Consider the following 22,140-nt stretch of genomic DNA (forward strand, 5'->3'; position numbering starts at 1 on the left):
AAAAGTGAGCGCTCATACTGTTCTATAAAGTCTTTCTTCACAGACTCTCTTGCATCTTGAAGGTGAGAAATCATCATGGATAAAACTAGTTCTTGTTGCCAAGCCATGAAGGAGATTAAGAAAGAAAGGATATTGATGGGAGTAAGATTACAGTGAGCGACAAGTAAAAGTTACGACTTATATAAAGGAAGGAGTTAGCGTAACCTAGAAGCCAACGGTAACTTGCCACTGAAGTTTTACCGTCTTTCCATGATTTGTGTTTGACACATTTTTCTATAGAAGGCATTAAGAATTTTGAGATGAGGAGATAAAAGAAACTTGTAGGCTAAGTCACCTACTTTCATTGAATTCAGATATAATGATCACAATATCTGGGGGATATCTTCTTATACTCCCCAAGAGATAAAGAACTTCCTTTTGGGCCATACTCGAATGAAAACCAAAACCTTGGTATCCAAAACACCGATTCTCACTTCTAAACTCATTGTTCTAAATCCTTAAAATAGGCGTGACTCCTGAGAAGTATCTTAGGAAAAGGGTATTCCTTTTTTAAACAGAAACTTTCTTTTATTTTAGAGAGGGAATAATTATAAGATCCGAAAGGGAGATTCTTACTCCTATATACCTCGAAGGCTGGGGAGGAATCTTACATTCTACCCCACTTAAAAAGTGCGAGATGTCCTCATCTCGCAAGGTAGAGGACAGCTCTTTTTCTTAAGATCCAATTTTATTCTGGGTTCCTTATATTCTGGTCAACCCAACAGAACACTGGGATAAACATCCCTTATATAGAACTCATCATTAAATAACAATTCATTCAGATCATATCATTCATATCTTTAACATGATAAAGGTCCATTAGACCGAAAAGTTTCCTTCGGAACATTCCTTCCCACGGAAATTTCAGTCAAGCAAGTTCTCAATTTGACATCTCTTAACTTGATCTACCGGTCAAGTATTAACAGTAGCAATCTGACAGCACAATCCACTAATCTCATAGTGATTTGCTGAATTCGTTATCATCATTCTAGTTATGAATATCATCACAGGGACTCGTCCCATTCCCCCTCATTGTGGTTTCATTATATTTCAACTAATTTTTAAAAATCAACATTTTTTTTTTCAATCAGCATTTTCAATCAGAATCCAAATCAATTCATCAATTCTCAAACAGAATTAAAAATCATATCAATCACATTCAAAATCATCATCTGGATAGCATTAACGCTTATAATTTCAAGTCTTAGATTTCCTCGTATATACTGTCAGTAAAGAGCTGCAGTATACTCTCGGTATATACGTGTAGTCACGGCCCTTGGAATTATAAGGTAAATACTATCATGTCTAGCCCTCAAGCAAGTCAGGGATTCTATATAATTGCGGTACTTCCATCTGAAGAACCGATTACCAAATTATGAATTTCAGTTTGAATATCAAATTGTATGAATTATATCACACAATTATAACCTTTTGGTGTTTCTTGATAATTTTTTGACATATTTGTCTTCTCAGTTGATCTTTATTAACCTGGCTCTGATACCAACTGTAAGATCCCTGTTCCCACCGAGCAACGGATTCGGGGTACTGGCAGCGGAAGTAGCGCTTCTCGCGCGGGACAGGGGTCCCACACTCGGGGCCTCGCCCACGGATATCCGGATAAGAGACTAATCCGTCGGTTGTTCCAAAACCGAACCCGAAAAAAACTTTCTTAACCGGAAGCACGGGCGATTCCACCAGGATAACTTTTTACTCTAACGTAGTCAAGATCATTTCTGATCGAGATGATCCAATTACATCTATAAGATACTTAGTCAGTTCAAGGAAGAAACTTGCACTTGGATCATTTGGATCAACGCTTTTTTCCCCATTCAAGAGGCACAGCCGTTGATTCCTATCCATAGAACAGTTACTGTCCGGGATTTTTTTTTTCTATCGTAAAAATAAAAGTTTGAGTCTCGATTTACGGATCCATCAGTCCAGCCTAACCCCATCCAGTCCCATGGGTTAGCCAACCGCCCAACCACTGTAGTGATGGGATCCAATTAAAAATTTGGTTAGGTTTTGTCCCGGGTACCAAGGAAAAGAGTTCCAAGGCCCCCTAGCCGGATGTTCATGCAAAATAAAACTAGTCACACCACTCACACACCCAATATGAAATTGCCTTTTTCAACCAGATTCAACTAGTTTAAAACAATCCTTTAATAAAACCCTAGTATCATTGATCACCATCTTCCAATTTATCCAATTGATTCTTAATTTCCCATCATTCCTTCATCAGAGTATCTATGGCATCATTGGCAACTAGAACGCTCCGGAGCCGTTTCGATAGTTCCTAGCCCATAATACTTGGCAATATAATCACTTAACAAGATGGACTCTCGTTGAAGATCAGCAAGTTCAACCAACAGATCCATATAAGGAGCCATGGACTCATCCATTGAAGACCAGCAAGGTCAATCAACCAGATCCATGCTCGATTTCAGAAAACAACTCCAACTCTGTTCCAATATCTTCCTCGACGCACGCGTGGGTATCCTAGGCAACCCAGAGCCCGAGCATCGTATGGTCAGCACCCTCTAGGATCCTTCGCAGGTAACCTAGCGCTTCACGCATAGGCCGCTTCCTTGGCCCCTCATCCACCGTACCGGAAGCTCACCATTTTAATCGCACCGAGGCTGGTCAAGACCTCGGCCGACCTTGCTACGCGAGACGTCCTTCATTGACTCCCCGTCAGCAGTTGCAACTTTACCATCACGACTTTAATCACAAGACGGTCAAAATGCTCCCCCTAGCATTCTTGACATAAAACAATCATTTACAAACAGCATTTACAAACAGTATTTACAAACAGTTTACAACACAATTTCTATTTTAACTTTCATTTTTCCACATTATCCTTCATCAATCTACATTACTTATTCCATATTCCATTTATATGTATACTCATCCCATCACATCATTTCTATCTCATCACTTCAGATTCCCTCACATCGCATATCGTATATTCACATCCATACATCCACATCTATATGCGTACATTCACATCTACATGCATACATCTACATCTCTATGCATACATCCACATCCACATTCACCTTCACCTCCATACATCTACATCTACATGCATACATCCACATCTCCATTCACATCTACATCTGTACATCTACATCTACATGCATCCATCCACCTCCACATCCACATCTACATCTATACATCTACATCTACATGCATACATCCATATCTCCATTCCCATCTACATCTATACATCTACATCTACATGCATCCATCTACCTCCACATCCACATCTACATCTATACATCTACATCTACATGTATACATCCACCTCCACATCCACATCCGTATCTATACATCTACATCTACATGTATACATCCACATTCACATCTATACATCTACATCTACATGCATACATCCACATCTCCATTCACATCTACATCTATACATCTACATCTACATGCATCCATCCACCTCCACATCCACATCTACATCTATACATCTACATCTACATGCAAACATCCACATCTCCATGCATAATAAAATTCTTTTAATTAATCTAGGATGATAGTTCCTAGAATATGGTAGGAAGTCCTCTTTTTATGCTTTGAATGAATTTATTTTATGCGTAATTTCTATAAAAATTTTGCCATAGCTCCGCTACTATGACTGATAAATCTCAATTTTTTTCTAAGGGATAAAGCTCACTATTACAGAAATAATTAGAATGGTCTCTAATTGGATCATCAATCCATAGCAAGACAAATATATCAAAAATTTATCAAGAAACACAAGAAGGTTATAATTGTGTGAGATAATTCATACAATTTGATATTCAAACTGAAATTCATAAATTGGTAATTGGTCCTTCAGATGGAAGTACCGCAATTATATAGAATCCCTGACTTGCTTGAGGCCTAGACATGATAGTATTTACCTTATAATTCCAAGGGCCGTGACTACCCGTATATACCGAGAGTATACTGCAGCTCTTTACTGACAGTATATACGAGTAAATCTAAGACTTGAAATTATAAGCGTTAATGCTATATAGATGATGATTTCGAATGTGATTGATATGATTTTTAATTCTGTTTGAGAATGAATGAATTGATTTGGATTCTGATTGAAAATGCTGATTGAAAAATGTTGATTTTTAAAAATTAGTTGAAATATAAGGAAACCACAATGAGGGGGAATGGGACGAGTCCTTGTGATGATATTCATAACTAGAATGATGATAACGAATTCAGCAAATCACTATGAGATTAGTGGGTTGTGCTGTCAGATTGCTACTGTTAATACTTGACCGGTAGATCAAGTTAAGGGATGTCAAATTGAGAACTTGCTTAACTGAAATTTCCGTGGAGGAATGTTCCGAAGGAAACTTTTCGGTCTAATGGACCTTATCATGTTAAAGATATGAATGATATGATCTGAATGAATTGTTATTTAATGATGAGTTCTATATAAGGGATAATTACCCCAGTGTTCTGTTGGGTTGACCAGAATATAAGGAACCCCAGAATAAAATTGGATCTTAAGAATAAGAGCTGTCCTCTACCTTGCGAGATGAGGACATCCCGCACTTTTTAAGTGGGGTAGGATGTAAGATTCCTCCCCAGCCTTCGAGGTATATAGGAGTAAGAATCTCCCCTTCGGATCTTATAATTATTCCCTCTCTAAAATAAAAGAAAGTTTCTGTTTAAAAAAGAAATACCCTTTTCCTAAAATACTTCTCAGGAGTCACGCCTATTTTAAGGATTTAGAACAATGAGTTTAGAAGTGAGAATCGGTGTTTTGGATACCAAGGTTTTGGTTTTCATTCGAGTATGGCCCAAAAGAAGTTCTTTATCTCTTGGGGAGTATAAGAAGTTATCCCCCAGATATTGTGATCCTTATATCTGAATTCAATGAAAGTAGGTGACTTAGCCTACAAGTTTCTTTTATCTCCTCATCTCAAAATTATTAATGCCTTCTATAGAAAAATGTGTCAAACACGAATCATGGAAAGACGATAAAACTTCAGTGGCAAGTTACCGTTGGCTTCTAGGTTACGCTAGCTCCTTCCTTTATATAAGTCGTAACTTTTACTTGCCACTCACAGTAATCTTACTCCCATCAATCTCCTTTCTTTCTTCATCTCCTTCATGGCTTGGCAACAGGAATTAGTTTTATCCCTGATGATTTCTCACCTTTAAGACGCAAGAGAGTCTGTGAAGAAAGACTTTATAGAACAGTATGAGCGCTCACTTTTTCCTCACCTAGGAACTTCTGTAGCGCAGACCAAATGGCGGACCTATCAAAACATAACTAGGGTAACACCCTGGGGTCAGCAACACTTTCGTAACAATGTCCGCTTGGCCATGGTTATTGAAGCTTTGGGTTTGGGTCCCCGATACTACTGTGTCATGAGATCAAGGCATCTTGGGTTTTCTGAGCGGGTCTTCTTACTGGCATGTTTTCTTCCTCATGAGAAGATATGCCTTTACCCCGTTTTTGGCTTGCCTCTCAGAGGTCCTTTTGTTAGATCACCTCATACCACTGAGATAGGTGCGGCAATAACCAGCAGAATCTTGCCCATAGATGAGTTACCCTATACTTGTGCAGCTTGTGAGGACTGCTTTTGTGACCATATAATGGACGGGCTTATGGAAGTGTAAAGAGTTCTTCTATCTTTACTGTATAAGTCCCGTGAATGAATAAAGTTTAAATCTTGTTCTTATTTTGAATCTTGCTCTCTTTAAGACTTTTCTTGGTGGTTAATCGTGATTAAAATTTTCTCTAAGTCTCATATTCGTGCATCTTGCGAAATTATTCCAAGTTGCGAGATGAGGACATCTCGCATTTTTTAAGTGGGGTAGAATGTAAGATTCCTCCCCCAACCCCTTTTTTGATGTCTAGTATCTTCCCCCGTAATCAATCCCTCTTCAGAAATATAAAGACCTTGTTTCTAACTGTTTTAACCTAGAGAGAGAAAATATTCTAGAGAGAGAATATTCAGATTATGAATATTTTTGGATAGAAAAATAACTCATCTTATTAAAATAAGTTCCCCTGAAACAGAAATTCAAAAAGAAATTTCCAATGTGCAATTGGAATTAATTGGAAATAGGTATAAAGAACCTTAGTCTAAGGGCCTAGATTTTCAGAAATCTTTAGACTATGGTCCAATTAAGGTTTCTATGGGCCAATAGCATCAATCCATGTGTAGGGAGGAGATAAATCCAAATTGTAAAAGAAGATACCCAAAAATGAGTAAATGCTCACATAAGATGAAGAGTTGAAAGTGTACAAGGTTTATTAGTAAATAAACTCATATGTAAGGAAGAGGAGTTCTTTAAAGGAGGTGCATATTTCACATAAGATGAAGAGTTGAAAATGTACAAGGTTTATTAGTAAATAAACACATATGTAAGGAAGGGGAGTTCTTTAAAGGAGGTGCATATTTCACATAAGATGAAGAGTTGAAAATGTACAAGGCTTATTAGTAAAAAAACTATGACACATATGTAAGGAAGAGGAGTTCTTTAAAGGAGGTGCATATTTCACATAAGATGAAGAGTTGAAAATGTACAAGGTTTATTAGTAAATAAACACATATGTAAGGAAGGGGAGTTCTTTAAAGGAGGTGCATATTTCACATAAGATGAAGAGTTGAAAATGTACAAGGCTTATTAGTAAAAAAACTATGACACATATGTAAGGAAGAGGAGTTCTTTAAAGGAGGTGCATATTTCACATAAGATGAAGAGTTGAAAATGTACAAGGTTTATTAGTAAAAAACTATGAGCAATACAATTTTGACACATATGTAAGGAAGGGGAATTCTTTAAAGGAGGTGCATATTTCACATGCTTGAATGAGTTTTAAACTCATAAAAATTGAGATATTTCATCTCTCCTCTCTCCTCATTCAAGTCTAGTTCCAGAAAGTTAGCTTAACTGACCTAAAAATGGTCAAAAAGTGACCAAACTGACTTAGAAAATTCTAGAATCAGTTTGTTTGGTTAGGAGCTCAAATTTTCCTATAAATAGAAGCCTCCCCTTGTTGAAAAAAACATAGTCTCTTATGCTTTGTTACTCTACTCCACCTAAGCCAAAATATATAGTCTCTTATGCTTTGTTACTCTACTCCACCTAAGCTAAAATATATAGTGTCTTATGCCTTGTTACTCTACTCTACCTAAGCCAAGAACTGTGAATTCTTTAATAATTCACTAGTTTTTGATACCTCTCTCTTTCTTCAATCTCCATTGGTGGCTCCATCAACATACTAAACCAATTGATTGGTTGGGGGCCTCTACCGTGAATAAAGAATCAAGCAAATCATAAGGTAAGTATATTGAATTTCGATCTTTTCTATGATTTCTCAATGATTCTCTCTTCTCAACCCCTCTCAAGCTTGAGAAGTTTAATTGGTATGGTTTTTTTTTAAATGCTAATGAAGTTAATTGGTGAATAGTAGTGAAGAGTTACATAATTTAATAAATGCTATAGAAGTTAACTTCCACTTATATTTAAATTCTAATGGTTTTTATAATTTCTCTCTCTCACTCAAGAAATGGTCATACTCATGACCCATTCTCAATCCAAATGAAGCTTTTCATAAAGCTTTTCCTTAATCCAAGATTAAGCTATTCTTGAGGCCAAATTAATGGCTTTTTGCTATGCTTTTAGTTTATGCACATTGATGATTCAATCCATTATGGATTGATGACCCAATTAGAGACCATTCTAATTGTTTTCTTAATGATCCAATTAGAGACCATTATGGATTGATGACCCAATTAGAGACCATTCTAATTGTTTTCTTAATGATCCAATTAGAGACCATTATGGATTGATGATCCAATTAGAGACCATTCTAATTGTTTTCTTAATGATCCAATTAGAGACCATTATGGATTGATGATCCAATTAGAGACCATTCTAATTGTTTTCTTAATGATCCAATTAGAGACCATTATGGATTGATGATCCAATTAGAGACCATTCTAATTATTTCTTTAATAATGAGCTTTATCCCTTAGAAAAAAATTGAGATTTATCAGTCATAGTAGCGGAGCTATGGCAAAATTTTTATAGAAATTACGCATAAAATAAATTCATTCAAAGCATAAAAAGAGGACTTTCTACCATATTCTAGGAGCTATCATCCTAGATTAATTAAAAGAATTTTATCATGCATGGAGATGTGGATGTTTGCATGTAGATGTAGATGTATAGATGTAGATGTGGATATGGAGGTGGATGGATGCATGTAGATGTAGATGTATAGATGTAGATGTGAATGGAGATGTGGATGTATGCATGTAGATGTAGATGTATAGATGTGGATGTGGATGTATACATGTAGATGTAGATGTATAGATACGGATGTGGATGTGGAGGTGGATGTATACATGTAGATGTAGATGTATAGATGTAGATGTGGATGTGGAGGTAGATGGATGCATGTAGATGTAGATGTATAGATGTAGATGGGAATGGAGATATGGATGTATGCATGTAGATGTAGATGTATAGATGTAGATGTGGATGTGGAGGTGGATGGATGCATGTAGATGTAGATGTATAGATGTAGATGTGAATGGAGATGTGGATGTATACATGTAGATGTAGATGTATGGAGGTGAATGTGAATGTGGATGTGGATGTATGCATAGAGATGTAGATGTATGCATGTAGATGTGAATGTACGCATATAGATGTGGATGTATGGATGTGAATATACGATATGCGATGTGAGGGAATCTGAAGTGATGAGATAGAAATGATGTGATGGGATGAGTATACATATAAATGGAATATGGAATAAGTAATGTAGATTGATAAAGGATAATGTGGAAAAATGAAAGTTAAAATAGAAATTGTGTTGTAAACTGTTGTAAAATACTGTTTGTAAATGCTGTTTGTAAATGATTGTTTTATGTCAAGAATGCTGGGGGGAGCATTTTGACCGTCTTGTGATTAAAGTCGTGATGGTAAAGTTGCAACTGCTGACGGGGAGTCAATGAAGGACGTCTCGCGTAGCAAGGTCGGCCGAGGTCTTGACCAGCCTCGGTGCGATTAAAATGGTGAGCTTCCGGTACGGTGGATGAGGGGCCAAGGAAGCGGCCTATGCGTGAAGCGCTAGGTTACCTGCGAAGGATCCTAGAGGGTGCTGACCATACGGTGCTCGGGCTCTGGGTTGCCTAGGATACCCACGCGTGCGTCGAGGAAGATATTGGAACAGAGTTGGAGTTGTTTTCTGAAATCGAGCATGGATCTGGTTGATTGACCTTGCTGGTCTTCAATGGATGAGTCCATGGCTCCTTATATGGATCTGTTGGTTGATCTTGCTGATCTTCAACGAGAGTCCATCTTGTTAAGTGATTATATTGCCAAGTATTATGGGCTAGGAACTATCGAAACGGCTCCTGAGCGTTCTAGTTGCCAATGATGCCATAGATACTCTGATGAAGGAATGATGGGAAATTAAGAATCAATTGGATAAATTGGAAGATGGTGATCAATGATACTATGGTTTTATTAAAGGATTGTTTTAAACTGGTTGAATCTGGTTGAAAAAGGCAATTTCATATTGGGTGTGTGAGTGGTGTGACTAGTTTTATTTTGCATGAACATCCGGCTAGGGGGCCTTGGAACTCTTTTCCCTGGTACCCGGGACAAAACCTAACCAAATTTTTAATTGGATCCCATCACTACAGTGGTTGGGCGGTTGGCTAACCCATGGGATTGGATGGGGTTAGGCTGGACTGATGGATCCGTAAACCGAGACTCAAACTTTTGTTTTTACGATAGAAAAAAAAAAAAATCCCGGACAGTAACTGTTCTATGGATAGGAATCAACGGCTGTGCCTCTTGAATGGGGAAAAAAGCGTTGATCCCAATGATCCAAGTGCAAGTTTCTTCCTTGAACTGACTAAGTATCTTATAGATGTAATCGGATCATCTCGATCAGAAATGATCTTGACTACGTTAGAGTAAAAAGTTATCCTGGTGGAATCGCCCGTGCTTTCCGGTAAAGGAAGTTTTTCCGGGTTCGGTTTTGGAACAACCGACGGATTAGTCTCTTATCCGGATATCCATGGGCGAGGCCCCGAGTGTGGGACCCCTGTCCCACGCGAGAAGCGCTACTTCCGCTGCCAGTACCCCGAATCCGTTGCTCGGTGGGAACAGGGATCTTACATATGGGAATAATTCTGTTGGTTATTGTCGCACCTATCTCAGTGGTATGAGGTGATCTAACAAAAGGACCTCTGAGAGGCAAGCCAAAAACGGGGTAAAGGCATATCTTCTGATGAGGAAGAAAACATGCCAGTAAGAAGACCCGCTCAGAAAACCCAAGATGTCTTGATCTCATGATGCAGTAGTATCGGGGACCCAAACCCAAAGCTTCAATAACCATGGCCAAGCGGACATTGTTACGAAAGTGCTGCTGACCCCAGGGTGTTACCCTAGTTATGTCTTGATAGGTCCACCATTTGGTCTTAGCTACAGAAGTTCCTAGGTGAGGAAAAAGTGAGCCCTCATACTGTTCTATAAAATCCTTCTTCACAGACTCGCTTGCGTCTTGAAGGTGAGAAATCATCATGGATAAAACTAATTCCTGTTGCCAAGCCATGACGAAGATTAAGAAGAAGGGAGATCGATGGAAGTAAGATTACTGTGAGCGACAAGTAAAAGTTACGACTTATATAAAGGAAGGAGCTAGCGTAACTTAGAAGCCAACGGTATCTTGCCACTGAAGTTTTACCGTCTTTCCATGATTTGGGTTTGGCACATTTTTCTATAGAAGGCATTAAGAACTTTGAGATGAAGAGATAAAAGAAGTTCGTAGGCTAAGTCACCTACTTTCTTTGGTCCACAATATCTGGGGGATAACTACTTATACTCCCCTAGAGATAAAGAAATTCTTTTGGTCCGTATTCAAATGAAGACTATAACTGCTTCTTTGAATTCTCTGATTGTCCTCTTCTTATCTGTATATTGTCTCTGTCGATCCTGGGCAGCGTTTATATCTTTATGAATTGCCTGCATCTGTTGCTCTAAGTCGCCAAGCATTTGACTGGTCATCGGACCTAGTTAATGGAGTTAAGCAATCTTGTCCGAGACGGACCCTGATTAGATTGGTATGAAGGAATTGGTCTCTGAATTTGGGTTCTAGACTTTCCTGTGCCCTTTTCATGGTAGGAGACGGGCAGTCTTTTTAACTGATGACCAAAACCTTGGTATCCAAAACATCGGTTCTCACTTCTGAACTCATCGTTCTGAATCCTTAAAACAGGTGGGCTGCTGAGAAGGTATTCTGGGGAAAGTGTCTTCCCTTTTTAAACAGAATCTTTCTTTTAATTTTAGAGAGGGAATAATTATAAGATCAGAAAGAGAGATTCTTACTCCTGTATACCTGGGGGAGGAATCTTACATTCTACCCCACTTAAAAGGTGCAAGATGTCCTCATCTTGCAAGTAGAGGACAACTCTTTTGCTTAAGATCCAATTTATTCTGGGGTTCCTTATATTCCGGTCAACCCAACAGAATATGGGATAAATATCCCTTATATAGAACTCATCATTAAATAACAATTCATTGAGATCATATCATTCATATCTTTAACATGATAATGGTCCATTAGACCAAAAAATTTCCTTCTGATGAACATTCCTCCACGGGAATTTCAGTCAAGTAAGTTCTCAATTTGTCATCCCTTAACTTGATCTAACGGTCAAGTGTTAACAGTAGCAATTTGATAGCACAATCCACTAATCTCATAGTGATTTGCTGAAATCATTATCATCATTTATCATCACAGGGACTCGTCCCATTCATCCTCATTGTAGTTTTGTGCAGGTTATTATATTTCAACTAAATTTCAGAAATCGTCATTTTTCAATCAGAATCCAAATCAATTCATCAGTTCTCAAACAAAATTAAAATCATATCAACTACATTCGAAATCATCATCTGGATAGCATTAACGCTTATAATTTCAAGTCTTAGATTTACTCGTATATACTGCCGGTAAAGAGCTGCAGTTATACCCTCGGTCGTCATAATACTTGGAACTATAAGGTAAATACCATCATGTCTAGGTCTCAAGCAAGTCAGGGTTCCGTATAATTGCCGTACTTCTATTTGAAGACGCAATTACTAATTTACGAAATTAGTTTGAATATCAATTTGTATGAATTATATCACACAATTATAACCTTTTTGTGCTACTTGATAAATTTTTGACATATTTGGCTTTTCAGTTGATCTTTATTAGCCAACTCGCTCTGATACCAACTGTGAGATCCCTGTTCCCACCGAGCAATAGATTCGGGATACTAGTAGCGGAAGTAGCACTTCTCGCGCAGGACAGGGGTCCCACATTCAGGGCCTCGTCCACGGATATCCGGACAAAAGACTAATCTGTCGGTTTTTCCAAAACCGAACCCAGAAAAACTTCCCTTATCTGGAAAGCACGGGCGATTCCTCCAGGATAACTTTTTACTCTAACGTAGTCAAGACCATTAGTGATCAAACTGATCTGACTGCACCTATAAAGATACTCGGTCAGATCAGGGAAGAAACTTGCACTTGGATCATTGGGATCAATGCTTTTTTCCCCATCAAGAGGCACAGCCGTTGATTCCTATCCATAGAACAATTACTATCCGGGACTTACTTCATCTATCGTAATAACAGAAATTGAGTCTTGATTTACGGATCCATCAGTCCAGCCTAACCCCATCCAGTCCCATGGGTTAGCCAACCACCCAACCACTGTAGTGATGGGATCCAAGTAAGAATTTGGTTAGGTTTTGTCCCGGGTACCAAGGAAAAGAGTTCCAAGGCCCCCTAGTAGCCGGAAGTTCATGCAAACATAAAACTAGTCACACCACTTACACACCCAATATGAAATTACCTTTTTCTTAGCATCAGCTAACTTTAAAACAATCCTTTAATGAAACCATTATGTCACTGATGACAATCCTAATAGTCTTTGGTTGAATCCTTATTTCCAGTCATTCATTCATCGGTATACTTATGGCATCATTGGCAACCAGAACGCTCACCACCTGTTCACTCAGGGACCTTTTCCATAGTTCCTAGCTCATAGTAACCGGCAATATATTCATATAATAAAATGGAATCTCCGTGGAAGATCAGCAAGATCAACCCACAGATCCATTTAAAAGAGCCATGGACTCATCCGTTGAGGACCAGCAAGGTCAATCAACCAGATCCATGCCCGGTTTCAGAAAACAACTCTTATTCCTTGTTCCAATATCTTCCACGACGCACGTGTGGGTATCTTCGGCGACCCAGAGCCCGAGCACCGTATGGTTAGCACCCTCTAGGATCCTTCGCAGGTGACCTAGCGCTTCACTCATAGGCCGCTTCCTTGGTCCCTCATCCACCGTACCGGAAGCTCACCATTTAAATCGAACCGAGGCTGGTCAAGACCTCAATCGACCTTGCTACGCGAGACGTCCTCCATTGACTCTCCGTCAGCAGTTGCAACTTTAACAATTAGGTCTTCATGACCTTAATCCACAAGACGGTCAAAATGCTTCCCCAGCATTCTTGACATAAAACAGTCATTTACAAACAGTCACAAAATACAGTTTCTAAATCGAACTCTCGTCTTTCCACATTATCCCTCCTTAGTCCACATTACTTATTCCACATTCCATTCAATGTGTACTCATTCTCATCCATTTCCTCATATATCAACGACACATTAATTCACATACACATTCACATTCACATCCATACATCCACATCTACATGCATACATCCATTTTTACATCCTCATTTATACATCCACATCCCATATCCACATTCATACATACACATCCATATCCACATCCATACATCCACATCCACATCCACATTCACATCCATACATCCACATCTACATGCTTACCTCCATTTTGACATCCTCATTTATACATCCACATCCCATATCCACATTCATACATACACATCCATATCCATATCCATACATCCACATCCACATCCACATTCACATCCATACATCCACATCTACATGCATATATCATTTTTCACATCCTCATTCATACGTCCACATCCACATACATACATCCATATCCGTATCTACACCCATACATCCACATCCACTTCCACTTTCACATGCATACATCCACATCTACATGCATACATCCATTTTCACATCCTCATTCATACATACATCCACATCCGTATCTACATCCATTCTTGCCCTATCACAACCCATATACATCTTATCCCATCACATACACTTCTTACCTCATCCCATACACATCTTATCACATCTTGACTCATCTTATCACTTCCTAACTCATCTCATATGCATCTTATCACATCTTATCACATCCTATACACCTCTTATCACATCCTATCACATCTCATACACATCTTATCACATCCTATCACATCTCATACACCTCTTATCACATCCTATCACTTCCCATACACATCTTATCACGTCTCATACACCTCTTATCACATCCTATCACTTCCCATATCTATTTATAGAATACAGGAGAATTCTTATATTTGATATAAGACTTCTCTACACATTTATTTATGCATAAATTCCATTTAAGGAGACTAACACTTTCGAAATAAAAATCAATCTTTTATGCATCTTCCTATGCATAAATTAATTTTAAATGAAAATGACACTTTTGAATTAAAATTCAATCTTTTATGCATCTTCCTATGCATAAATTCAATTCGGATGATAATAACACTTTTGAATTGAAATTCCATTCTTTTATGCATCTTCCTATGCATAAATTCAATTTGGTAGGAATTACACTTTTAGAATAAAATAATTTCTCTTATGCATCTAAGTTATGCATAAAATCCATTTATGATGAAAATCACACTTTTAGTATAAAAAGAATATCTTTTATGCATACCTCTATGCATGAAATTCAATATGATAAAAGTAACACTTTTACAATAAAATAATCAACTTTTATGCATACCTCTATGCATGAAATCTAAATATGATAAAAGCAACACTTTTATACTAAAATAATCAACTTTTATGCATACCTCTATGCATGAAATCCAAATATGATAAAAGTCACACTTTTATAATAAAATAATCAATTTTTTTGCATACCTCTATGCATGAAATCCAAATATGATAAAAGTCACACTTTTATAATAAAATAATCAACTTTTATGCATACCTCTATGCATGAAATCCAAATATGATAAAAGTCACACTTTTATAATAAAATAATCAACTTTTATGCATACCTCTATGCATGAAATCCAAATATGATAAAAGTAACACTTTTATAATAAAATAATCAACTTTTATGCATGAAATCTAAATATGATAAAAGTAACACTTTTATAATAAAATAATCAACTTTTATGCATACCTCTATACATGAAATCCAAATATGATAAAAGTAACACTTTTATAATAAAATAATCAACTTTTATGCATACCTCTATGCATGAAATTCAAATATGATAAAAGCAACACTTTTATAATAAAATAATCAATTTTTATGCATACCTCTATGCATGAAATCCAAATATGATAAAAGTAACACTTTTATAATAAAATAATCAACTTTTATGCATACCTCTATGCATGAAATTCAAATATGATAAAAGAAACACTTTTATATTAAAATAATAATTCTTTTATGCATACCTCTATGCATGAAATCCAAATATGATAAAAGTCACACTTTTATAATAAAATAATCAACTTTTATGCATACCTCTATGCATGAAATCCAAATATGATAAAAGTAACACTTTTATAATAAAATAATCAATTTTTATGCATACCTCTATGCATGAAATCCAAATATGATAAAAGTAACACTTTTATAATAAAATAATCAATTTTTATGCATACCTCTATGCATGAAATCCAAATATGATAAAAGTCACACTTTTATAATAAAATAATCAATTTTTATGCATACCTCTATGCATGAAATCCAAATATGATAAAAGTAACACTTTTATAATAAAATAATCAACTTTTATGCATACCTCTATGCATGAAATTCAAATATGATAAAAGAAACACTTTTATATTAAAATAATAATTCTTTTATGCATACCTCTATGCATGAAATGTAAATATGATAAAAGTAACACTTTTACAATAAAATAATCATCAATTATGCATAACATAAAAATCAATTTCTCCATGATTACAATAAAATTCTTTCAATTAATCTAGGATGATAATTCCTAGAATATGGTAGGAAGTTCTCTTTTCATGCTTTGAATAAAATTATTTTATGTGTAATTTTTATAAAAATTTTGCCATAGCTCCGCTACTATGACTGATAAATCTCAATTTATTTTGAAGGATAAAGTTTATCATTAAGGAAATGATTAGAATGATCCCTAATTGGATCATTAACCCAATAATGGGTTGAATCATCAATATTCATGAAATACATAAACTAAAAGCATAGAAAAAAGCCATTAATTTGACCTCAAGCATAGACTAATCTTGGATTAAGGAAAAGCTTTATGAAAAGCTTCATTTGGATTGAGAATGGGTCATGAGTATGACCATTTCTTGAGTGAGAGAGAGAAATTACATAAAAACCATTAGAATTAAGCATAAATGGAAATTTATGTAATTCTTAACTATCATTAATCAATTAACTTCAATAGCATTCATCAAATTATGTAACTCTTCACTACCATTCATCAATTAACTTCAATAGCATTCAAAAACCATTCCAATTAAGCTTCTCAAGCTTGAGAGGGGTTGAGAAGAAAGAAACATTGAGAAATTATAGAAAATGATCAAAATTTACTAATTACCTTACAAATTGCTTGATTCTTTGTTCACGGTAGAGGCCCCCAACCGATCAATTGGTTAAGTATGTTGATGGAGCCACCAATGGGGATTGAAGAAAGAGGGAAGCTCCAATTTCTTTAATTTGGAGAGAATTTTAGAGAATAGTAGAAATTAGCATTATTTCAGCATAACTCTAGTATAGTAAAATTCTTCCTTTTTTTTCAAAGGACTCATGTTCTATTTATAGGAGAGGGAAGCTCTAACCAAAGCTAACTGAATTCTAGAATTTTCTAGATTCAGTTTGGTTAAATTTGGACTAGATTTGGATCTAGTTTGGTTACTTTTTGATTCGGTTTGGTTCCATTTTGATTTGGTTTGGTTCAAGAGAGAGGAGAGATAAAAATATCACATTATTTTTGAGTTTAAAACTCATTCAAGCATGTGAAATATGCACCTCCTTTAAAGAACTCCCCTTCCTTACATATGTGTCAAAATGGAATCATTATACCCAAAATATCTCATATTTTTAATATTGCTCATAGTTTTTTACTAATAAACCTTGTACATTTTCAACTCTTCATCTTATGTGAGCATTTACTCATTTTTGGATACTCAAAATATCTCATATTTTTGATATTACTCATAGTTTCTTACTAATAAACCTTGTACATAGTCAACTCTTCATCTTATGTGAGCATTTACTCATTTTTGGGTATCTTCTTTTACAAAATTGGATTTATCTCCTCCCTACAAATGGATTGATGCTATTGGCCCATAGGAACCTTAATTGGACCATAATCCAAAAATTTCTGAAAATCTAGACCCTTAGACTAAGGTCCTTCATACTCATTTCCAATTAATTCCAATTGCACATTGGAAAGTTCTTTTTGAATTTCTGTTTCAGGAAAACTTATTTTAATAAGATGAGAAATTTTTCTATCTACAAATATTCAAAATCTGAATATTCTCTCTCTCTAAGTCAAAACAGCTAGAAACAAGGTCTTTTATATTTCTGAAGAGGGGATTGATTACAGGGGAAGATGCTGGACATTTTGAGAGGCTGGGGAGGAATCTTACATCTTTTATATTTCTGAAGAGGGATTGATTACAGGGGAAGATGCTGGACATTTTGAGAGGCTGGGGAGGAATCTTACATCCTTGAGTTGCCTTGATGTTGGACGATCTAGGCCATTTCCCTATATCTTGTTTTTTTTTGGCTAGGTCTACAGAGACTCCATCTTTGGAGACAATGAATCCCATATATATATTCACTATATTGTCTATAAAGAAGGTACACATTCTTTCTGGTGCTCCCTTAGGATTTCTAAAACTTTTGTAACTTGGTTTTAGTGCTCTTTCCCATCCTTAAAGTAGATTAGAATATCATCACACAGAACATCAAGGCATGATTGTCTAGCTTCTTCCTGAATATATCTTGCATGAGCTTGTTGAAGTCTATTAGTCAACGCAATAGCATGATAGTCCCTACTTGGATCAAATGTCATCTTTGGAATATCACTCTTATTTTACTCTAATTTCCTAATCAACTGACTTCATGTCAGTCTTTGATTTTCATCAATCTCCTAGAACGGGTAGGATACTTATTTTTCACAGAGTGAGTTGATTTAGACCTCTATAGGTGATGCATAACTAGAAGCTTTCATCCTTTTTCTTCTAAAATAGGGTCAAAATTTCCCAAGGTGATACACTCGGGCCTGATGAATCCTTGCCTCATTATTTGTCAAATTTGTTTCTTCAAGTTCTTTGCACTCAGGCACTAATATTTTTTATGCCCATTAGCCAATAGTTGTGTTCCTTGAATAAACCCTATCTCGTAGTCAATTTCCCTATGTGAATGGCATTTGAGTAGAAGCTATTCCATCAAGAGATTCTCTATCTCCTATTGTCAGTCTCGGTCCCTCTTTTAATATCATCATTGACTTCAATGAGTTTAGCTATGAACACCCTTTGATTTTTCCTAGAGCCCTTTTACAATTTGCCTGTTTTTATCAATTGAGACTTGCCAAGTCTCCCTGAGTCTTGTGCATAGTCTCCCTGAGAGTATAGTACTTCTTGAGACTTTTCTAGTCTCACAATTGTGGAGCATTATTTGTTTCTAACCAATTCATGTCAAGATTACCATTATAGATCTCTAACGGCATCACATGAAAAGCAGTCTTGTGTTGGTTTTTTTAATTACCTCTAAGGTCTCATCCACTATGTGGACTTGAAAAATATAAGGTATTTCAAAAAAAATCTAAAACTCAAAGCATGTATATTTCAGCATCTAGGGTTCTAATCCTACTTGAATTAATGAGTATCCTAGGTCTTTTGTTCAACAATTAGTCTAACTACCAAATGGTCGAAGGTTCCTTTAGACTACATCGATAATACGGTCATTGATGCTAGTACAAGGTCGTACTCGTTAGCTCAAAACTATAAGTTTAAGAGTCCTTAATACTACAAACTTGGCTTTGATATACTACCTACCTATAAGATACCACCCCATCTCGTCACCACGAGTAAAGAGGTAGCACCTCACTCGGTAAGATCAATCCCAACCCATTGTGAGAGCTATCTCATCGGTGCCTCTCCTGGACGATCTGATTCATAAGCAATATCCACAAGGTTGGGGGTCCTACCGAATATGTCAAGGATATCTTTTCGGTCTCTAGTCTCTTGTGAGAAAACACCCAACTCATCAGGTGCACCCGACCACCCATTTCTCAGTTACTAAAACCGTTCATCTAAGAGGTTTTCCTGAATTACTAGGCACATTGTTATCATTGATAAAAACTATAACATGATTTATTTATTTATTCTTGTGCATAGTTTCCTTTATCCCTCGAGTCATTCCACACAGAGTCAGAAATTCATCACAACAACCATAATTTCAAATGCTCAGCGTCCCAAGTTACATCCATCTCCAATCCCTCACTACCGAGTCACAAAACAATCTAGAGCTTACGACTGTCGTGGGGAAAAATCACTCGAATAGTAGAAAGAGAAGTGTCTCCTTCACCCTCTTCTTGCTATGGAAGACCTTTCTAGCTCAGGCTTGTAACTACTAGAAAGAACCCTCGCCCCGCCCCGCCCCATGGTGGGTTACCCAATGAAGGCGGTTTTCTTGATATCTAAGTATTTCGAAATTCGGTCACCCTGGGTGGGGAGTACCCAGTTGCCCCAAAAATTCACTAGATCACATCGGAATGGGTTCCCCAAACCAATCTAGTCAGGATGGTTACCCTAGGGTGAGATTTCCTAGTTCACAAATTCATCATTCACATTTTGAGTCCATGTTTTGTCAACATCTTTATGACGCCAACGTAAAGAATTCCACATAACGCAATCACCTTCTATAAAGAGAGCAGTCACCTTTCTATAATAAATATCTTAATTTTTAATCAATGGATAATAATTAATATCTTATCCTAGTACTCAAATCAAGTCGAGACATAGTTGTAAACATTGCATTACCAAACCAAATCCTAGGTCTTGGGAGCTCATATCCTATCTTGTGAAGGATAGACCAATTTTGTATCATTATTTTAAATTTGGTCATAACCCAAGACAATTAACGAGAGTAAAAATATTTTTTAAAGCATTTTATCAATGATCTCAACTCCTCATCAATCAGCTCAAGTCCTCATCAACAAACTAGTTTAAACTATGATCCCAAGTAGTGAAGTAAAATATTTTGAGTTAAGATCAACTTACTTACAGTTCCAAATAGAAACGAAGAGAGAATGAAGATGGCTAACCTAAATCCAAGTAGTAATTGATAATCTACATTCACATTATATGTTGCCTGGGAGTAGTGCATATTTTATCTCATCTCTTTCACATCACCCTATCTCATACCTTATCCTTTACAAACCCGTATTGCATTATTGAGAACCAACTGGTCTCGTCTCACTATATGCATGGTTCACTGCTGCCACCCACCGTCGACCTTGAGTTTGGAACATAATTATGTCTTCTCCGTTTGTTTTGGGGCTAGTCTTTCTACATTGCCTGGAGAAGGGTGGTTGGCATGAGGTTAGGAAGTGATAATTGTGATAAGATGAGAGGTGACGATTGAACGAAAGGTAAAGCTCATGAGATAAATTACTGCCAAAGAAGCGTGTGATCCGACAAGAGGCCAAGAGGTGGTGAGGCGGTCTCGTGGGCTAAGGCATGGGAGCATGTGGATGGACACGATGTTGACCAATGGAAGCCATGGGTCTAGGAAGGTGATTGAGGCAAGAAGATTTCTCACCCATGAGGTGACATCATGGCATGAAACAGAGGGTAGAAGAGATGGCCGGAGAAGTACGACAAAGATGGAATCACCTGAACCAATCTGAAGAGGTTGTCGGGTGTGTAAGACAAGAGGTAGTGGTCACGATGATGGAAATATAGCCTTAATGATAAGGCACGAGTGGTTGAGGGGGTGGCTGGTGAGGAGACAAGCTGAGAGGGGGGGTGCAAGGGAGTCACAAATTAAAAGCGAGAGGGCCATCTTTGAGACGAGAGGAGAAGGGTTCGCAAGAGGGCAAAACTATCAGGGGGTTGACGTAAAGCTGAGAGAGTGGAGAGGGGGTTGGCTGTGGCAAGGGAGAGTAATGAGGCTAGTGAGAGAGCAAGGGTTAATGCTACTATTATGAATCCCAAGGAGGGGGGGCAGTGTCTTTATAAGTACAAGAGGGGGGATGAAACGGTGCGCATGAGAAGGATCAAGGAAGCACCAACGGTAGAGGAAAAGACACGATCGTGCACATGAGAAGAAGGAAGTCAGCACCGATAATAGAGGAAAAACGACACAATCGGATAGCATGCAAGCGTGGATGGTGGGTGGGGAGGACAAGACAAGCCAGAACAACACTAGTAAGGGAGAAAACAACGAGGGGGCTCCAGCCATGTCATCATTTGGGGATTAGCATCAAGGGTGGTCGATAGCGCTAGTCATTCTCTCCTTTTTTTTAAATGAAATTTGAAATAATGGGATTTTACATCCTTCCCCCCTTAGAAATCGAGATGCGCTCATCTCGAAAATAGGTAGAGATAATCTAAATACAACTTAGGCTCATGTTCGCAATTGGTATCTTTTGTTGGGAATTCTTTCCACACCAAACTAAATGTTTCCTACTAATGACATACCTGAGTACATCCTTCTTCAATCACGCTCAAACTGAACCCCTTTGTAGCATCAATTATCTTGGAGGTATGGCTGATAATGCATCATAAGCTTCATGATTCGATCTCTTAACTCATTTTAACGTTTCGCATGCACATACTTAACTGATAGAATAAGCATCTATCCTTGTGGCTTTTTTGTGCCTCTTCTCTTT

This window comes from Cibotium barometz, chromosome 9 (genome assembly GCF_041138505.1).
Source record: "Cibotium barometz isolate CiBa-2024 chromosome 9, ASM4113850v1, whole genome shotgun sequence".
NCBI lineage: Eukaryota > Viridiplantae > Streptophyta > Polypodiopsida > Cyatheales > Cibotiaceae > Cibotium > Cibotium barometz.